Source organism: Condylura cristata, unplaced genomic scaffold (assembly GCF_000260355.1).
Source record: "Condylura cristata isolate star-nosed mole 26May11 unplaced genomic scaffold, ConCri1.0 scaffold00027, whole genome shotgun sequence".
NCBI lineage: Eukaryota > Metazoa > Chordata > Mammalia > Eulipotyphla > Talpidae > Condylura > Condylura cristata.
This window is the reverse complement of record NW_004567128.1, coordinates 19829665-19836480: the sequence shown is the minus strand read 5'-3', so window position 1 is coordinate 19836480 and position 6816 is coordinate 19829665. Positions and strand designations below refer to the sequence as shown.

The window sequence follows — 6816 nt, the reverse complement described above, 5'->3', positions numbered from 1 at the left end:
ACTTAAGCACTGCGAGTGGGAATGTAAACTGTAAACTGGTGGAGCCACTGTAGAAAACAGTATGGAGCGCCTGGAGAAATTGAAAGTAAAGTTACCATATGACGTAGCTCTTCCACTTCCAGGAAGTTATCAGAATACAAAAATGCTAATTTGAAAAGCTATCTGTACCCGTATGCTCATTGCTGTATTTAAAATAACTAAGATAGGGAAACAACCTAGGTGCCCATCAGTGGAGACATGAAAAAAAGCGGCTTCTATACAGATAAAGTGAATTACTCAACCATAGGAAAAGGTGGAGCTCTTGTTGCGTGCGACTATGGGGATGGATCTGGAGAGTGGTATGCTGTATGAAATAAGCCAGAGGAAGACAAATACCATGTGGTCCCACTTTCTTGTGAAATCTTACCAAACAAATGAAAAAAGCCCTCCAAGGCAAAACAAAACAAAACAAAACAAAATTTAAAGATATTAGTGGTTGCCAGAGTTGGTAGTGGGGGTGTGCAAAATGGGTGAAAGTTACAAAACTACAAACTCCCAGTCACAAATGAATGTGATGGGATGTGCTGAATAGCCTGGTGACGATGGTTACTGACGCTGTATCGTGTATTTCAAAGTTGCTGAGTGATATTGGAATGCTGGTCAGCCCTGGTTCCCTTGGCCAATAAAAGGAAACAGTGTGAGAAGGAAAGCAGGTTAATTTGTCCAGAAATTGAGGGTCGGTGGCAGAAGAGTGTTTGACAAACCACCTTCCTTCTCTCTAGCAGAGTGCAGAAGCATTGACTCAAGAGTTGAAAGGTAGTGGAAGGGGAGGGTTGGCCAGAAAGTCAGGATGTCCATTCTCATACTCTGGCTGACACCAGCCAGCTTGCTTTCTCCACTGTCTGGGAGACAGAAGTTCTGATGTTATCTTTGTAGTGTCGTTCTTTGCCCTTGGAATGTCCAAAAACCAGGATTTACTAAGCCTAGAGGAAACTTGTCTGTTGAGACAGAGAAAGACATAACACTTAGTTGTTGTATCAAGAATAGATCTTAAAAGTTCTCTTCATAAGAAGGAGGAAAGTAAACATTGTTTTAAAATAAACAACAATGCAAATACACATATAAATATAAAAAAGAAAAGTTGTAATTCTGTGGTGATGGATATTAATGACTTATTGTAGAGATCATTTCAGAGTATATACAGATAGCTAATCATGCTGTAAAACTTGTCATTTGTATTTCAGTAAAACAATGGAAACTGCAGAGATCAGACATTTCTAGGGTTTCAGAGGGAAGGAGGGAAGAATAGGTGGAGGTAGAAGATGTTTGGGGCAGTGAAATTACTCTGTGATTCTGTAAAGGTGAATATATGTTACCATACTGTTGTCCAAATCCATTTTGGTACACCAGTGCAAGTGATCCTTGCTGTAAGCTTGACTCTTGGGTGGTGGTATGATGGTCAGTGAATGTTCATGAGTTGTAACAAACCTGGTGCTGGTTGTGGATAGTAGGGTGAGCTGTGCATTTTTGGGAAACCACTGTCCCTTTCTCTCAATTTTGCTGTTGAGGCCAGAACTGGTAAAAAAAAAAAAAAAAGTCTTTAACAGATTTTTACAAAAACCAACAGGTAGTGGACTGGATTTGGCTTGCAGGCCATAGTCCCGCAATCCATGTGTGCAACAAACCAATTTTGGATAGAAGAAAATGGGTCAAGTTGCGTTGATGTGTTTGTATGTGTACAGTATCAAATGAAATGAAGGCTCCACGTCCCCCTAGTTATTTGCCAATCCAGTAATTGTTATTGAAGATGAAGTAAGCTTTTCTAGTGTTCAGCCCAGTACCTGCATGAAGGCACGGCTGACTCACTTTAAATGGAGGCATCAGAATTTATTTTCAGCCCTCCTGGTGACTGGTAGGTGCAGCCATATGTGGTAGCCAGGATACCAGAGTGCTTCTCAAATTCTAATGTGCACATTCTTCCCCCTGGTTTCTGGTTGAAATGGACATTCTGATTCGGTAGGCCGGGGGGAGCTTAGTACTACTGTGTTTCTGACAAACCGAGGTGCGGCAGCTGGTTCACATAATACACTTTTATTGGGGAGATGATACCCCTGCTGGTTCGAGCTGTCTGGGATTCCAAACTCCTGCCTCAGAGACTGATGGAATTGTTCTGGGTTAGGTCCAGGTCATTCAGTTTTAAAACTCTGCAGATGATTCCCACATACCACAAAGCTTCAGCACCACCATGGCAATGTGCGTGGTGATTTATCAATTTTAATTGTTTTTTTTCAGTCACCTGATGTGGTCTCTACTGTCCTCAACTTCTGGCCCATCCTTCTGTTCATTTTTGCTCTTGTCCACCTTCTGACAAGTAGGAGGTCAATCATACTAGCAAGTGGGTTATCAGGTAACCGGGGCTTGGGTAGACTAGCAAAAAGATGTTTTAGGGGAGGACTTGGAAGAAAAGCTGGTTGAAACATGTGGAGTTGGGGGTGACTTAGTTAAAATTGTTATGAGGAGCTGATTTTGAGTTTGAGGCATTGAAGCAGCTACAAAGGATTTTCTCTTTTCAGTTAGCAGGGTAACAGGGTTGGTAGAAATGCAAGACAGATCTCTCCATGGCAAATTAGAGATGAAAAATTATTTCCTAATGTGTAAAAAATGTACTTGTGTAAACACTGCTGCTTGAGCTTTATCTGTGATCTTCTATTTTTTTTCAACCCTTCTCAATGGGATTTTTTTTTTTTTTGGTACCATGTTACTTGATGACAAATGGTACACTTGAAGTAAAAACTATACATTGGTATTTGGAAGTACAGTCTAACAGCCTGGCACTGGGGACAAGAGGAGGTCACCTTTTGTCTATGGCAAAACCCACCCTACATTCACTGTCATCCCGGGTGAGCTTGCAGAGGGGCACTGCCATTCTAACTTTCAAAGCCCCAGCTTACTACCCAGAATTAACCATTGACATTTCAGTTAAAGTGAAGACAACCTTTATTTTGAACGCTGCTCAATCCCAGACTCTCTACTTCTTCCCCATAGGCACTGATGAATTCTAGACAATATTTTTTTATGTTTACTATTGATAAATATCCAGTAACCACAAGAACACCCCAACCCACCCAACTAGCAATTTGCAGGCCTTATTTTTATACTTTGATTATTCACCAGGGCCCCAGACCATCCACCCCAACCACCTGGGCCGCCCACGCCCGCCACCCGGACCTTCTGCCCCCACCACCTGGGCCATCCACCTCCACCACCCACATGTTTATAAGGGGAAGATGGATTTTGTGATCCAGGGTCCCAGGGAATACCTCCCCCCTCCACCCCTGGAGCCCCCGAGCTACAAGAGAATAAGCCCCCCCCATCAGTGGAGACTTCTGGATACCTTTTACCACTTAAAGGGGGGGGGGTGTTCACACACAAATAAACCAGACATTTATTTAACTGCCAATAACTTTACTGAAAGAAACGGTAAAACTGGAAGAAAAGGCTGAAACGAGGCATTGCAACGGCAACGCTGTAATCTGAACGCAAACTGGTAAGGAGGGGAAGGCAACGTGCCCCCCCTTCCGGCATGGGCAAGACAGTTCAGTCTCAGTCCATGTTGCGCTCACCCAGGGTGAGCTTGTCAAAGAGGTACTCCGCCAGGCCTTCTTCGGGAGCCCCCATGTTGCGCAGGTTGGTGAGATGGGTCCCCATCTCCTTGATGGACTGGACCTGGTGGTGCAGGAAGTGGGTGCGCAGGAAGGCAGAGAAGTGGGCATCCTTGAGGTCGGTGGCCAGCTGGTGCAGGTCGAGCAGGCTCTGGTTGACGCGCTTCTCCAGGCGCAGGGCGCACTCCAGGGCCATGAGGCCGCTCTCCCAGTTGTCGCGCTCGGGCTTCCTGATGTCGTGGAAGCGCAGGCGGGCCCCGCGCAGGTTCTGCAGCCGCATCAGCTTCCTGGCGTGCTCCTTGGCCTCGCGGGACTGCTGCCGGAAGTACTGGGAGAAATACTTGAGGGCCACGTCGTCGCGGCTGAAGTAGAAGGCCATGGACAGGTACGCGTACGAGGCGTGCAGCTCCAGGTTGATGTGGAGGTTGACGGAGGCCTCGCACTCAGGATGGTAGTTCTGGCGCACGCGTGGCCCTTCGGGGTTCGCCGGGTCTGGTGGCGAGGCCATGGCGGTGATGAAGAAGGCTGAGCAGAGACGGTTGTGGCTGGTCAACGGTTGCTGGCTGTGGACCACGGAATGGCGAGGCCCGTTGGTGGCTTCCGCAGTGAGAGCGGAAGTGACGCAGGTGTACGTGTGGGGACTTCCGTTCTGGGGCGAGGTCAGGGGTCCCTCATGTTACGTGAGTCTGTAAAGGGGAGAGACGTTACGTACGTACGTAAGGGTGAGTGACGTTATGTATGTAAGTTATGTGTATAAGGGGGAGTGAGCAGGGAGGAGAATGGGAGGGGAACTGGCGTCGGCACTGTGTTCCAGGGGCCCCCAGAGCCAGGGTGGGGCAGGACTGTTCTGTGTGTCTGGCATCTGTGAAGACTTGAATCTTGTAGTGACGTTTCCGTTTTCCAATAACTCGTGAGATTGAGAATCTTTATATGTAAGCTTTATTAGATATTTGGTTTGTAAATAGTTTTCTTCTTTCTTTGCATTATCTTGGCACAACCTTGATGGTTTTTCATGTCCTGCACAAATTTTTGCTTTGCTGTAGTCTCTCTTTTTTTTTTTTTATTTTTGAGGCTTGTGCTTTATGTTCATATTCAAATAATCATTACTAAGACACATGCTAAGGACCTTTATTCTGTGTTTTCTTGGAGGAGTTTGAAGGTTTAAAGTTTCATATTTAAGTATTCAATTCATTTGAGTTAGTTTTTGTAAGTGGTTTAGGACAAAGATCGAGTTTCATTCTGTTACTTGTGACTATCCATTTACCCCCATGCCACCTACTGAAGTGAGTATCTTTTTTTTCCATGGAGAATTCTTAGCTGTCTTATCAAATAGAAGTTGACCATATATGCTTGATTTATTTCCGGGTCCTTCATTCTATTAGATTGTCTAATAGAATATTTTTATGCAAGTACTATATTTTGTTTTGATTACTGTAGCCTGATAGTTGAATTCTCCTTTGTTCTTGTTCTCAGAATTTGACTCTTTAGGTTCTTTAATGGTTCCATATAAATTTTCAGAATGTTCCTACAAAAATATTAAAGGAACCTTCATAGGAATCACATTGCATCTATAGCTGGCTTCTGGCAGTATTGTCAGTTTATTGATATTAATTCTTACAATTACTGAATAAAGGATACCTTTGCATTTATTTGTGCTGCCTGATTCCTTTCATCAGTGTCTTACTACCATTTGCAATTTAAAGACCTCCCACCTCATGAGTTAAATTTCCTCCTAGAATTTTATTTTCATTTTGTAAATAGGAATGAATTCTTTTTTTTTTAAAGATTTATTTATTTGTACATACAGAACTGGGGTACAGGCCAGAGGCTCAGGGGTGGCGAGAGGCTTCACCAGAGACAGAGTGGGGAGCAGAACAGGCAGATGGACGAAGTACACTGCTGAGGGGAGCAGCGGGCGGGTCAGGAGAGGTCTGCCACGCCATGTGGTCACCTCCGGGGCAGGCAGGAATCGAACTCATGCGGAAGTGGCTTTAGATTCTCAGTGCTGGGCTTTAACCCGCTGCGCCACCAGGGAGGGCCAATAGGAATGAATTCTTATTGTTTGAGAAATATCATTGCTGCTTTACAAAAATGACAGGAGAAATGAAAACACAGGATGGGGAAAACAAGTGGTCAGATAGTCAGTTTTCTAGATCAACCAGAATTCTCTAAAACAAAGGAACTTAGGGGTGGGGCAGTCTGGTTCTTGAACTGGTGTTGCCCTGGCAATGTGTTTATTGGAGATAACCATGTCTAAAGGGGATGCCTGAGCAATGAAAAGCTTAATGTCAGGCGCCTGCATTCCTATTAAAAAAAAAATACTGTCAGGCACTTACATTACAATCCACCTTGTGTTACTGAGACATTAGAGTGAATAGTGAGAATGTTAATAACCTGCAATATTGCAGTCAGGGGAGCTGTCTCAGGTTTTGACCTACAACAGTCAGGAAGTAAGATAAAATGCTGCCCTGCAGTCAACAGGGGACAAACACACAGGCTCTTGATACTGGTTAAGTTCAGCTTGCAAACCCACAACAAATTTTGTAAAATAATAGTCCAGAGGTGAGCTCCCAGTTCCGTTAGGGCAGGACACTCACCCCTCATTCCCCAATCTTATTCCCAGTTGTGGTGTTCTGCCAAGTTTGCTGTACGCTGGAGAGCGGGGCCTTCTGGGCAACAATGTCTTTGCTATGGTGATATAGCCATAAGATGTTGTTCCAGGTGTAGGGGGCACAGGTGTTTCTACTGGCAAACTCTTTGGTTGGGGCAATGTTGTCTGAGATGGCATCTTTTCCAGCAAGGAACCTGAAGGATTTTTTAAACTGCAACATGGTATTCTCTGACAGAAGCTAAACCACTTATATAGAGGATTCAGTTTCTTAATTTCCTGTAGCCAATGAATGTTAAGCAGCGATTTGTTTGTTCTATGTGTGTGTGTGTGTGTGTGTGTGTGTGTGTGTGTGTGTGTGTGTACACATCTTTTGGGGTGTTGAAGCACAGTAAACAGTTAACTATAGCCTATATGGTTTAAATGGTTTACGGACTGTGGCTTTGGGACACAATGGAAGTTAATGGTATAGGGCATATTACAGGCCTATAATGATTTGACTAGAGATACAGAGTGTTCATAAAGAGATTGAGGGTTTAGGTGACATATCCACCTATAAGTTAAATT

The 6816-nt window shown here is 44.3% G+C and overlaps 1 pseudogene; it reads right to left on the bottom strand.

Annotated features, from left to right (window-relative positions):
* Positions 1–3582: 3582 nt before the first annotated feature.
* Positions 3583–6472, bottom strand: LOC101620099 (annotated as a pseudogene).
* Between the last annotated feature and the right edge of the window lie 344 nt (positions 6473–6816).